Source organism: Lissotriton helveticus, chromosome 2_1, assembly GCF_964261635.1.
Source record: "Lissotriton helveticus chromosome 2_1, aLisHel1.1, whole genome shotgun sequence".
NCBI classification, from domain to species: domain Eukaryota; kingdom Metazoa; phylum Chordata; class Amphibia; order Caudata; family Salamandridae; genus Lissotriton; species Lissotriton helveticus.
In genome coordinates this window covers 432,603,858-432,617,813 of record NC_136059.1, presented here as the reverse complement: position 1 = coordinate 432,617,813, position 13,956 = coordinate 432,603,858, and the positions used below count along the sequence as shown (strand labels likewise).

The 13,956-nt window shown below is 43.5% G+C and overlaps 1 protein-coding gene across 1 annotated transcript in view; it reads right to left on the bottom strand.

Moving 5' to 3' along the window:
- Positions 1-13,956, bottom strand: part of ITGA1 (integrin subunit alpha 1) — a 1,037,437-nt gene that overhangs the window by 575,616 nt on the left and 447,865 nt on the right. The window lies entirely within an intron of this gene.

Below are 13,956 nucleotides of genomic sequence, written 5' to 3'. Positions count from 1 at the left end.
TATAAGGTATGAGATATCTATGTTTCAAGGTTTGACAGTTGACATGCAAGATAAACATATAGTCCGAATTGACATATTTTTATCATGCTGGCTTAGAACAGGTATATCTCGGATTACTTTAAAGTTTCCCAACATAGGCTAACAGTCAGTGGTCAACCCGATACAAATTCCTTGGATTGACCTCTGAATTCGAGATTCCTTTGTACCAGGGTATCCTCTGTGGATCCATGCTCATGCCAAGAGTGGTAGAAGATAAGAGCAGATCAGCCCAGCTGATCCTGTGTTTTCCTTCCGAGGGAACACTCTCTTGTCCTTCTGAAGTCTGATAACCATAGGTGATTTGTTGTGAATAGGTATTCTGTGCGCTGGGCCCCCAAGACTCTCAGGAGGCAAGTTAGCTACTCTATGCTCTCATAGCGTAGCTTATAAAAGTAGTTTTAGGGTGGCACATTTCTAGGAACATTCTAATTATGTTACAAGTATTCATTTTATTACTGATGCTAGCAACATGCTTAAGTGCTGTTTTAATTATATTCTGTGTGGTTATTACTCATGTGCAAAGCAACAGGATGAGCCTGTTAAAATAAAACACTTTTAAATGTATATAGTGTCTTTTCTAAGTGCGGTGCTTTAGTGGGCAATGCTAAAATATGAAATTGAGTTTGAATTACCACTGGTCCCTGAACCCTTTATGGGACTGGTGGTAAACCAGAAAGCGCAGATATCACAGAGGCAGGAATATATGATGTCACAACGCAAACAATTACATCGCATGCTTTTACAACAAGGTTTTTACATCGCAACTACCATTACATTGCATGATTTTACAGCGCATGCCATTACAATGCATTTTTTAAAACTACCATTACAACACATTTCATTACAACGCATACCATTACAACTCATACCATTACAAAGCATAATATTTTTGGGCAACAGTAGGGTAAGTGTTGATAGTGTATGGGTAAAAATTACTATTGCCACTCCAGCGAGAGCAACAGTAGGGAAAGTGTTGGATAGTGTAGGGGAAAAAATTACTATTCCCATCTACCCCAAAACCCATACCCACACTAAAACTAAAAAATCTCAAAGTCAAAGTCAAACAAGCTTTATTCGACGATTGTCATAAAAGCATAGCAAAGAAAAAGTTTTTTCATTAAAATAAAGATAAAATTACACAAGAACATAAAAAGGGATAAAATTCATCACAATAACAAAGATTTCTCCATATTTAAATACAACAAATAATCAGAAAATTAATCATTCATTGACTCATCCCTTTACACTTTTGTTCCTGATGACCCATGACCATCCTAAGAATTTAGCCACAGCTATGTATACTAATGGGCTTGGGCTTGTACAAATAATTCTGATGGCCACTATTCCACTCCTTGTGCCCAGCAGTTTAACCATAGGTCGCAACCAGACTCTACGCGGGGCAGAGTATACAGGGCACCCAAAGAGTAGATGACTGACAGTTTCTTTGGGGTCCGGGCAACATGGGCATGAGGCGTTTCCACCACTAGACCACCTGGATGTAAATGCTCTGACAGGAATACTGCAGATTTTCAATTGAAAATAAAGCTTTCTATCCAGTGGCTTTGTTATGTCGTCCGAGAATGGCTCAAATAGAGTATCATCCTTGAACTCCATGAAAACCCCAGTTAGTGAGAGTGGGGGAGTGGTCCTGAACAATCTGGAGGATATCAATCCCCAATACAGACCCTTTATTGCCTTTTTTGAAGGAAATATAGCATTAGTTGGGTCCTCCCATGCCTCCACCAGACCCAACTCTCTAAGAATCGCTCCAATTCCAGAGAGCCATTTTAACTGATGGAAGATATCACTTTTGATTATGTCCATGAGTCCCATAGTGTATATTTTTAGTTCCGGCGTTACCCATAAGCGCCTCCAGTATAATACTGGACAGAGGTTTGCAATGATGTCGATTGGTCTCATACCCAAGTCCTAAAAAACGGGGCCCATGGGGGTACTCTGTGGTAGATTAATAAGATTTCGTAGGAACCTGTTTTCAGAACCTGTAAGCTTGCTTAGGTTCCCATGCCCCCATATTTCTACACCGTAAAGTGCTGTACTCACAGCCTTCGTGTTGTACACGGTAATTGCTTGGCCCACCGGTTTTGTCAAGGACTTGGCATGTTCTCTATTCAGTGCCCCTGCAAGTTGCCGATGTTTTAGCGTTGCTAGGTCTATCTGTTCGTTCCATCGCAGATCGTGCTGGATGGTTACACCCAGGTATGAAAATGATTTGACTTGTTCCAGGGGTAAGTCATTCATGAATATTTTCCCTCTGTGTGACTTGTGTTGATTAAAAGACATAAATTTTGATTTTAAAACGTTTATTTCCAGCCCATAATTAATACAAAAGGCTTCAAAGATCCCAAGTGCTCTTTACAAGCCACTTGGGGTCTTGGAGATGATAAGACAGTCGTCGGCAAACATTAAAATTGGTACCTTAGCGCCTGCTAAGATTGGGGCGTCGACGTTTCCCTCAATCAAGACTTTTGTCACATTGTTAATAAAGAGAGAGAAAAGGGTCGGGGCTAACACACAACCTTGGCGCACCCCCTTCTCTACTGGGAACTGGTTTGTTATCTGGGCATAGTTGTGCTCGTGTAATTTGACAATCAGAGAAAGAAGGGTAGGAGGCATGCCCATGTCATTCAATACAAGCCACAGGTTTGAGCGCGGGACAAGATCAAAGGCTGCCCTCAAATCAATGAAGGCAGCATATAAGCTACCCCCCCCCCCAGTTGAACAGTCTTCCAATAAAGCATGGCAAAGTGTAATACTTGGTCGACTTTGCTTATGCAGGCTCTAAATCCTGCTTGAAGGTGGGACAGGATATTCATCTGGCGCTCCCACTCCTGAACTTTGTTTAATACCAGTCTGCCGTAGATCTTCTGAACGGTGTCAATCAGACTGACGGGGCGATAATTACCTGGGAGTTATTTCCGCCCCATTCCAGGATTCAGGTATGGGTGATCCTTTGGCTATCATGTTTGCCAGTAATAGTATATACCTTCCCCAGAGTTCTCTATTGTGTACGAAAATATCTGCTGGGACACCATCTATTCCTGGAGCTCTACCAGGTGTAATGGAATCCAAAGCATATTGAATGTCCCTAGTAGTAAACACATCTCCCACCCAAGGGGTGTATGTAACCCTGTCTCTTTGTTCTGAGGGCAGTTCCAGGCCTTTAGCGTATTGAGGCCTGAATCAGGCCACCCACTCGTCTTGGGCTACCCAATTTTGGGGCTTTTCTGGGCGGCCTTCAAATCCCCATTTCAACAAATTCCAGAATTGCTTGGAATTCTTGGTTGAGCTAGCCTCCTTAGGCTCCCCCAACTTTTTTTCGTCCCATGTACGCTCGGATTTTTGAATGGTGGTTTTATACACACTCCTGGCAAGATGAACACTTGCACTAGATCCAGTTTTGATAGCCTGCCCTAGATCCAGTCGTGCTTTTCTGCATTCCTTAGTATACCAACTGGGAGAGTTATTAGTTAGGGCTTTATTTGGGTTGTTTGCTTTAACAAATAAGCCTTTTAATTGAAGAAACGGGGTTTTTTGTACCTTAATGGCACTATCTCTCTCTAGTGCTGGGGCTTCGGCATTTGCGCAGGCGCTCAACTCCCTAATAGCTTGTTTAAAATAAAGTCAATATTTGACTGATTTTGGGCAACTGTGGCCCACTTCAGGTGGCGCATGTTGTTTGTGAGGAGGACAGTTTGGGGGAATTCATCACTCAGACCCTCGGTTGCCACAGGCACTTCCCAATAAGAAAGAATCATGCATAGGGGGTTGTGATCACTCTCAAGGCGGTCAACATCCATCATGTCCTCTAGGTAGTTCCACAGCTCGAGATGGACTAATATGTAGTCAATCCTACTTTCTCTCTGACCGCTCTTGAAGATGATAGCACTCGCCCCATCCTTTGGGGTTCTACCGTTGGCTGCCCTTGGTCCTTTGTTTAGGCAGATAGAGTTGATCTGGATCACCAGATCAGTCCACCTCTTCACTGGGTCCAGTTCTAGCTTGGGGACCCCCCACTGACTGTCCTGTTGCTCTGCAAAATAGGACTCACCACTTGACAAAGGTTAGAAAGTGACATTAAAATCTCCTGCGACAATCACGCGTGAATGCGCGGAGTATTTATCAATGAGGTCATCGAGAGCAGCAAAAGCGCCAGATTTCTTATCCCCTGTACTCCTAGCATACACATTATAAATGTCTAGGGATTTAGCCTGGTCAAATGTAAGAGATACAATCTGAATGTCCTTGTGATTCGTCGGGAGCTCTTTTACAATAATTCCAGAGTCCTGTTTGACCCAGATTGTTAAACCGCCCGAGGGTCACCCTCTATCACTTTTTTCGGCGGGGACACTATAGTTTAAAAACCCTGGGAAGTGTTGGGGATCAAGTAGCCACGTTTCTTGAAATATGCATATAGTGAACTGGTTGACAAACAGAGCCCACTCCGGGCTTTGAATCTTGGCACTCAGCCCCGCAATGTTCCTAGACATAATGGAACCGAATGTATCAAGACCCTTTACAAAACTTGCATCAAAGCTCTGATCTAGAGGGCTATCACCCCCGATATCCACCCCAAAGTCTACTATTGTACACAGGGTTCCTGGAGGAATGCCGTGTGTCGTGGTTGGAATGTCTGGAACTATGTCTCCAAGAAGATTGAGATTAGTACCATCTGGCAACAGTCAATCATTAGAGTCCAGACACGACCCACCCACGCCTGTACACAATGATTGAGTTCCCCTATCATTTACCCACTGCTCAGGAAGTGAGGATCTCATTTGAATAAGGGAATGGTCAGGGGAGCATGATCTGAACTCTAATAGTATCAAGTTTTGTGCCAGGGTTTCGTGTTTGAAAGTAAGTTCAATACAGTCAGTTCTGCTTCCTGGGTACGAGACCCTTGTGGCCCTAGAGATATCTTCCCTTATCACGGATCGGCATCCTCTAATATGCATGATCCAATGAATAGCTTTGTTTGTCAGGGAATCTTTAGTTACTATATCCTTCCCAAAGCTCAACTTTGGGACATTCACTATATAAACTTTTGATAAATCAGGAGCGATAAGTCTGGGTAGAGAGGGGCCTCTGCCTATCGATTTGCTAGAAAGGGGCGTTAGAATATTGGGGCTGTTAGCAGAACTAGCATTAGACTTTGAGTTCCCACCGTTTTTAGCTGATTCAGAAGACTTGAGTTTTCACAGGCAAGGATTTCAGTGACCTTACCCTGTCTCCAACAGCTTTACTGTGAGGCGTGTCCGCCTTCCTCAGCATACTGCCCCTAGATTGTTGTGACACAGAATGCTGAACTATTGACCTTTGCTTGTCCACGGGTGCAATGCACTGCTGTTTTTTATCTAGCCTACAATTGGAGCATGTGCTTGGATTAGATATTACCTTGTGCACTTTAGATGTTAAAATATCAACCTTATCTTGCATACAATGAATAAGATTACATATGCGGTTCACAACGCTACATAAGGTAATAATATCATCCCCAGCACCAAAGATGGGTATACGCGAGTTTGTCTCCAACCCCTGCGTCCCCTCCCGGGGCCCTTGCGAAGTATCAGGTGTACTTAACTGGATTCTCCTTGTTTGTACAGTCAATGTCAGTGAGAGCAGAGAACCTATTTGAACAATAAACAATTGGATCAAGCGGGGTAGGGGGAATTGTTTCTATCTCTACATCTACATTCACTTTGTCAGCATTATCACCTACCCCAATGTCAAAATAACCTTCATCGCAATTACGAGAGTTTTGTTTTTTCTTCATAAACATCCCAGGGACGACAGTTGGACCCCGTTTGCCGCACCTCTGCGATGAATCAGTAGCATCTTGCCCTTTGCTCTCGACCAGTCTGCGTTCTATGGGGGGCTTAGATGTGAGTATAAGAGAACAGTCTTCTTTCAAATCGTCAATACGGGACAATACACAGTTCTCTCCTGCGTGTTTGGCTGCTTTGTTAACCTTCTTAGACTTTCTCCTTTTCGTCCGCGTACTTGGTCCGTCAGCCACAACCTCCATATTTTTCCTCTTCCCCATTGTGCTAGTTCAAAGGACAAAGTACCTTGATATACGGTAAGAATATGTCAATGGTGGGGCCCAGCCCGGCCTCCTTCGACCCCGGACGGCCATAGACGGTCCCGCCCTTGTCCCGGGCTTCTCCCGGATGCTCCCCCGCGTGACTCGCGGGGCGAGAGGCATTCCGAACTCTTACAGGGCCTCCGGGCGCGTCTGCTACGTCAGGGTATGTGCGCCGGTCCCCGGGGGAGCTGGGTAATGTAGTTCACTTGGTCTGAACGACGGCAGTTGCCCTCACGGCGGATGGTGGATGGCCGTTCCCCTCACGGCGGTAAGGCTGTAGGTAGCGTGCCTTTCCCCTCACGGCTGGATTAATGCCCCCAGGAGCGCTCGCCGCTCCGCTCTCTTACAGGGCCTCCGGGCGCGTCTGCTACGTCAGGGTATGTGCGCCGGTGCCCGGGGGAGCTGGGTAATGTAGTTCACTTGGTCTGAACTACGGCCGTTGCCCTCACGGTGGATAGTGGATGGCCATTCTCCTCACGGCGGTAAGGCTGTAGGTAGCGTGCCGTTCCCCTCACGGCTGGATTAATGCCCCCAGGAGCGCTCGCCGCTCCGCGCTCTTACTGGGCCTCCGGGCGCGTCTGCTACGTCAGGGTATGTGCGCCGGTCCCTGGGGGAGCTGGGTAATGTAGTTCACTTGGTCTGAACTACGGCCGTTGCCCTCACGGCGGATGGTGGATGGCCGTTCCCCTCATCACGGCGGTAAGGCTGTAGGTAGCGTGCCGTTCCCCTTTCGGCTGGATTAATGCCTATTACTTACCTTATAATGCGTTGTAATGGCATGCATTGTAGTGGTATCTGTTGTAATGGCATGTGTCGTAGTGACATGCGTTGTAATGGTATGCATTGTAATGGCATGCAATGTAAAGGCAGTTGTGTTGTAACAGCTGCGTTGTAAAAACAGTGAGATGTAATGACTGCGTTGTAATGGATGTTTCCCCACCAGCATGTATGCTCAGTGGGTTGTGTGGTGCTTCAATAACCTGGACTCACCTGCTCAAGCAATGGTGCACTGAACTCAGTCCCTCCTCTCGTGGGTAGGGAAGCCAAACCTTGTTGACTTGGGCCAAAGCAACATGGCACCCGATGTCGGCATTCAGATTTTTTTGATCTTTGAGTAGTCTCTGAAGAGCACACTCAAAAATCCATTGTTGAGAGTTCACAGAGACATTTGCAGTAATCATGGTTACCTTCTACTGGCAAAATAATGGAGCACCTATTTACTGTAGGTTAGTCAAGCTTGACTCCGTGGTTTTATGTTTTTGAATCTCATGTTTTATTGAATCTGTTCAATTAAAATGGTGACTCCTGTCATGATAGGAGTAAATTACTGAGAGGCAGTTACACAACATCTCAAGAATAGAGGTGTCCTCTATTCGGGGTGGAGGGGGCAGTTACATTTGTAATAGCTGCACACGGAGCATATACCATTGAAACATTTTAGTCCTGGGTGAAGTTTGAGGCTATACATGCTGCCACGTGCACAGAATAAGGCATCTGGAAATGCCTTTGACATACCAAGAACACCAACATTGGTTTGCTGGTCAATTACCACACAAGAATATCAGGTTGGATCCCCTGAGGAATGAAGGGGCACAATGGCCCATATTGGCTGGACATACACCATTTCCACTTTTTTAAAAATATAGCAATCACTGATATAGTAAGAATCTTAAAATATACAGATAAGCTCCAAATGGACCAGTAGTGCAGAGACAGGTTGTGGTACAGCAATTAGCAAAGAGGCAACACACGCTTGGAAAGATGCTCAAGAGGGATGATGATATTACCTTCTGGATTGCTCTAAAGACCAACCAGCTGGAAGTAGTTTGCCCTCAGACAACAATCCAAATCAAGCACAGAATACTGACTATGTGTCTTCCCCTTAGAATGGTACCACCTGAAGAAATGTGTAACACCTGGGGAAGTATATTTTCATGCATCAACATTAACACACATGGCACACCCTCACTAGCTGTTCTTCCAAAAGTATTAAAACAAGTACAAAATGATCATAGGCCATACTGCCTCTGGACTTAAGTATAATATTAATGGGAAACATTCATGGAGAAGTGTCAGTTCTGCCTATCCGCCAGAAGATTACAGCACTTCCTGTCCTGGGTCATGAACAGGAATTATCAATAATAATATCTGAAGTCTATATCTCTGTGAGCTGTGATGCTTCAGGTTCATGAGCTGTTAAGCCACACCTTAAACATAAGGGCAAAGTTAAGAATTCAGCAAAGAAAAAACTTGTAACTGATGGTGAAAAGAATAAGAAGGGTAGGGAGAAAAGATGGACTTGATCTCTGGTTGCCCAAAAACCCAGCTGGGGTTAGTATAATTTGAGGGACAGCAATAGAATTAAAAAGCTGGAACAGTATCAGTATGCTGATAACTGTTCTTTCCATTCTCTTCAGGACCCTGGCGATAAAGGAACAGAAAGAGGGGGGCAGACCAAATACCCAATAAGAATATAGCAGGCAGAAAGGTGAACCATGACAGAGATTGAGGTTAGTGTAAAGAGAGAAGAGAAAGTGTAGTGTAGTTCCTATATTCCCAATAGGCTCTGCGCATTGGAGTAATATATCCAATAGATGTGACGTAGGACATAGGTCGACTAGGCCTCTATTAAACATATTAGACTTAATTAGACTTAATTGTGAGTGCCAGCTAGCTCAGAGGTCACTAGACACTTTCTCGAATTCACAAGAAGGGATTAGTTTCTGAGAACCGCATAAACATGACAACTTTGTTTCCCAACAATAAGAAATATATCTCCAGAGTTGCGGAAACAATAGATAGTTATTTCACTCAGTCATTCGTGCATGCTTCGTTTCACCAGAGTTGTAGAGAAATAGAAAGACGGGCATTTTCAATAAAAAGTTTCTCATACAGAAGAAATGAACTGCTACAATCGTAATACTGGTTGCAAAGTACAATGCGTACAGTATGAAGAGTATTATAAAATAAAATAATACTGTAAAAGCATGATATGGTTTCTAAGCCATAAAATACATAGAATACATACATTAATAAATAAAGACTAAAAGTACTCAACTGGTGCTTCTAAAATACGCCTACCCCGATGTACCTAACCTAAGTCTAGAATGAGGGAAGAAGTAAGTGAGGTGTAGCTTAAGTTTAGCATTCTTTGCCAAGAATCTATCCAATATTTCTCTTGGGATCTAATCAGCTCCGTACCTTGGTTTAGAATGAAGGAGGTCTGGTATCTCTCTGTCTCAGTACTCGATTTCCTAACAACCCGCAGGGGTAGCTTGGAAACACTGGAGCTGGATTTCTCGGCAGGAGAAAAGACAGCGTCTCTCTCAGTGCGTCTGCTGGAGGGTCTTCTTCCTTCTGCACTTGCTGCAGCGAGTTGCGTCGGGCAAGTAGGTAGTCGAACTGCTCCAAACCACCGTGTGTTTGCTTGGGCAAGTGTGGGCATATTTATACCTTGAAGGTGCCTACTTTGACATAAGGTTGGACATAAGAACATCATCAAAGGGTCCCAGTTCTTTGAAAACTCCATGAGTTCTTGGATAAATCAATATTCAAACAGGGGGAAGTCCCTGACTTCTGAAGGCGGGCTTTTCCAAGAAATCGTTGTAGATTTTCGGAACTAGTGGAAGTAGCCATGCTGTATTAGGACTGCATGAGCTATGTCTTAATATGGTTATGATTTCCATGCCTATATAAGGATATGGTACTTTATACCTATATAAGGGCATGAATCGGGAAAATTACACTAGGTTCCTAAAATGCTGTACAACAAAAGATTCGGACTCTAAACCTCAATTTAAAAAGAAGAAGGTAGCAGGACTTTCTAATAAGCATGCCATACCAGCTATCGATACTTCTGGGAAAAATGACTTGGACAAGAGCACTTCTAGACAGTGTAGCAGAATGGTTTATAATTCGGAGATACCATTTGAGGGGTCTATACCAGATGTCATTCAACCAGTTTTGTTGCCTCATTTGTCTGAAGTGTCTGACATTGTACTAGCAGGAACTGATGGGCCTCTGGTCTTTATTAGGAAAGCACCCAAGGAGCGGAAGTAATAAGAGTAGCCTTTTCCTTCAAAGTACCTGAGGATATCAGGGAAATGTATATAAAAGATTTGGCTGCAAAATAGCCCCAGCTGTATACAGAAATGAAGTGGAGTGGGATAAACAAGCTATTCCAGATGTTATTCCGACATGCAGTGAGCCCCAAGCACAGGCTCAATATCCAATTAATCCAGAATCCAAGCGTGATATAAAAGCAAAGTAAATCAACTGCAGTATCAGGGCATCATAGCTCCTTGTCTTTCACCAATGAATACTCCTCTTTTTCTGAACTTAAAACAATATAGGATGATTTTAGATTATAGAAATCTAAACACACATACGCAAACATATGCAGTTTAAAATGCACACAGCATGGGTTTCATAATAAATCTAGTATGGAAAAAAACCGAAACCAACACTTGGCATCAACAATGGGGTTTTGAGTCAAAGTATAGCACCTGAAAGCAAGTATCTAACCGCATTCCTTTTCAATGGAAGTCAATATTCCTTTAAAAGATTACCAACAGGAAATAGGAAAAGCCCTGGCACAGGGTCAAGACTAATTTGCATATGGCTGGGTCTAAACTGGGGTGGCATTGTGAGCAAAAGAACAATGGATTTAACTCAGATCTATTGACTGGGGGTGAATGTATAATTTATTCAGTATTCCGTTGCTCATTCGTTTGCGTGGCACTTTTCACCCTAAGTGGGATGTGTATGCCCAGGCGTGGGCCCCTTGTTCACTGTGCCACTGGATTCAAGCTAGCCTGGATGATGAAGGGTAATACCCAGAAACCGGTCCCAAGATGCTTGTTTCGGTCCAGGGAGGACCTGGCTTGGCAGTTCGTTCTGGACTGTTCCCATGAGGCACAGGGTCAAGACTGACTGACATATGGCTGGATCTAAACAGGGGTGGCATGGTGAGCAAAAGAACAATGGATTTAACCCAGATCTCTTGACTGGGAGTGAATGTATGATTTATTCAGCATTCTGTCCATCATTTCTTTGCATAGCACATTTCATCCCAGGCGGGATGTGTATGCCCAAATGTGGGTCCCTTGCTCACTGTGCCACTGGATTCGAGCTAGCCTGGCTTATGAAGGGTAATTTTCAGAAACCTGTCCCAGGATGCTTGTTTCTGGTCCAGGGAGGACCTGGCTTGGCAGTTGCATCTGGACTGTTCCATGAGGGACAGGGTCAAGACTGATTTACATATGGATGGGTCTAAGCAGGGGTGGCATGGTGAGCAAAAGAACGATGGATTTAACCCAGATCTCTTGACTGGGAGTGAATGTATGATTTATTCAGCATTCCATCCATCATTTGTTTGTGTAGCACTGGCTTATTTTCTGCACATACTATGAGGATCTGACAGATAATGATCTAAATGAACACCTGACTGGAATGGACTGGATAGTGACAAAACTGATATCACACGGTTACAAAACTAACTTGGAAAAATCAAAACTTGCTTAGCTGTCTGTGACTTTTCTAGGATATAAATTATCAAATGAGGGCAAGAGCCTGGCACCTGATTCCCTTCAGAAATGTGATACCTTGCAGATGTGTTACCTTGTAGCTGCTATACACATTAAAGAAGTTACAATCTCTATTGGGGTTTCAGAACTTCAGGTGTACTTACTTTCCACACTATGCTGAGCGAGTTAGGCCCTGGATGAATTAATTTCTTCCATGTTTTATTCAAATAAGTTGGTGGGCAAACATGCTGATATCTTTTGTGTACTACAAGACAGGCATATTGAAAGAGTGACCATTGATGCAGGAAAAAGTATTGATTGTGTTTTCTCCTGTCCTTACACTGTCCCTCCAGTAGAGGTGGCCTACTAAGGCAAGCATTCGTTTAGTGCAGTTAATGTAAAGTTTGAATATGATCTCACTATTCTGGAACAAGCATACCTTCAATAAGAATAGAATATACCTCCGACTCCACAAGCATTGGTCTTGATTCCTGAGGGTTTGGCCACAATGAAATGCAGGTGCTCAAGCCATCGATAAGGATTTACTGTGTTTTGTAGCCATGGGTGCAGTATATTCAGATCATTGTCCTGCGTTTTCCTCAAATTTTACATTGCTGCAATGTCTGCTCTGGGAGCATGTCTTCAATTCAGCTTCCCATTTCAATCGAAGAATAACGGGTTAATGGTGTAACCTAATGGCACGCCGAAACAAGCCCTGAAGACTTTGGTGCTCAGTTGAGGACTTAGTTGCTAACATCACCTGTACGGAGGGAGTACATACATAGGCACATGCATATACCTGACCGTTGATAATACTGGGAAGATGATGAAAATAAAATTCGACCTTCACTAATGTTTATATATTTTGCAGAATGTCTAAGAATTAAAAGACAAGCAGCCAGATTCATCATCCCAAATGCAAAAATCGCTAATCTAGAACTCGCTAAATTGCGATGAATTGCATTTAAGGAATCTCAATTTGCGATTCCTTAAATGCAATTCATGAACCATTAGAAAATTGCGAATTCGCAATCTGGGGCCGCTATTTACCGCGAAGTATAACTACGTGGTAAATAGCGAAAACTTAAAAAAATGCACTTTAGTGTATTTTTCTAAGTTGTATGTTACACACACACACACATGTCCTTTGGACATGTGTGTGCGCAACACCAGTGTACATGACCATTTCAGGGGTGCTGCAGGGTGTCCTTTGGACACCCTGGCACCCTTGAAATCGCTTCCTTATTTGCGATTCGCTAATTGCTAATCGCAAATAAGGAACGACTCTCCATTCATTCCTATGGGACTTTAGGCCCATAGGAATGAATGGGAAAGCCATTCCTTATTTGCGATTCGCAATTTGCGAATCGCAAATAAGGAAGCAGTAGAAATCGCAAAAAATATTGCGATTTCTACATGAATCCTGTTTTGCGAGTCTTTAACAGCGATTCCTTAATAGTCTCTATTAAGGACTCGCAAAACATGACAATGATGAATCTGGGGGAAGGTATCTAATTCGGACCATTCTGAGTCTGCCACTGGTGAGGAAAAGGTGTCATCAGCTGCTGACAGGTAGGTTCCACAAGTGGGTGATCTAGTTTGAGAAAAGATCTATGATAAACAAGTTTTTGGGCCATCTTACATGACACCCCTTCCAGTTCTTGAGGTAAAAGACAAACAAACTGTAATCCTGACTTGTATGGTTCAAAGAAAAACAGATAGGTAGCTATTGGCTACTGTGCCTCATTTACGAGAAAATGACACACCGTGGCAGTACAAGCCATCTTGCTGCGCTGAGCGGCATTATTTAAAAAACACAAGGATGTATCGTATTTACAGCAATACGACACATTCCTGTGCTTTCCTCTGTTCTGGTGTATAATGAACTGCCATGCGCCAACGCAGTCACCTTTGCACCATTGTGCAAGGGTGCCTGTATTGCAGGAATGACTGCCTTTGTGCAGGAAGAGGCACCTTACTGCACAAAAACGATAATTAATGGTGATTTTCTTTTTCTATGTATGCTGGAGAATGCAGCATGCATAGAAAGAGCTGGAAAACAAACAAGGAAATTAAGGTATTTCTCCTCGCTGATCCACTCTTATGCCTCCCCAGGGAAGGTGTAGGATTCTGAGGCATTCCCAGGTTTACGAAACCTTGTAAATCTGGGAATGTAACAGATTCCATGGTTGTTGCTTGGAAACACCCACTTGAGAAGACGGTCTCTGAATTCCACCGTATAGAGCAAAATAAAACAAGCATTAGAAATGCAATCGGGCTCGGATTTAT